This window comes from Myotis brandtii, unplaced genomic scaffold (genome assembly GCF_000412655.1).
Source record: "Myotis brandtii unplaced genomic scaffold, ASM41265v1 scaffold105, whole genome shotgun sequence".
Lineage (NCBI taxonomy): Eukaryota > Metazoa > Chordata > Mammalia > Chiroptera > Vespertilionidae > Myotis > Myotis brandtii.
Genome location: NW_005353538.1, coordinates 5,661,293 through 5,661,679, shown reverse-complemented (window position 1 = coordinate 5,661,679; position 387 = coordinate 5,661,293). Strand labels below are relative to the sequence as shown.

General features: G+C 64.3%; 1 protein-coding gene across 2 annotated transcripts in view; it reads left to right on the top strand.

Annotated features, from left to right (window-relative positions):
* Window positions 1-387, top strand: part of ZBTB16 (zinc finger and BTB domain containing 16) — a 191,686-nt gene that overhangs the window by 1,480 nt on the left and 189,819 nt on the right. The window contains exon 1 of one of the 2 annotated variants that reach the window (XM_005856826.2): window positions 14-86. The exons of the other annotated variant lie outside the window; for it this stretch is intronic. The gene's annotated coding sequence lies outside the window, so the exon portion shown is untranslated. Of the gene's footprint in view, window positions 1-13; window positions 87-387 lie in introns of those variants that run through there. 2 annotated transcript variants of the gene reach the window in all.

Below are 387 nucleotides of genomic sequence, written 5' to 3'. Positions count from 1 at the left end.
GTTGGGGTCGGGTAGAAGGGGGAGCCCCGGCTGTCAGCTTGGGCACAGCTGCCACCCCAACCTTTCCACTCCAGGGCACGGTCGGGGTGAGAGGTGGGGGGCCGAGCGGTCTTCGGGGACTGAGGGCGCGAGCGGAGGGTTGGGGTTCACGAGGCTTGGGGGTGCCGGGAGCGGTGGGTGCTCATATGTATGCGGACCGGTGCGCGGGCGCGAGAGAGGGTTGTGGCTTATTTGTGTGTTTATTCGCCGGCCGGCTGGGAAGCTATCATCGGAGGATCCGAGGAGTGGACCTGGGGGCGGAGGGGAGCAGGACTGGGACTCGCTTGGGTTTTGTTTCTCTTTGGAGAACGTGGTGGGCCCTTTTTTCTTGGTGAGACTTGGTCCCCT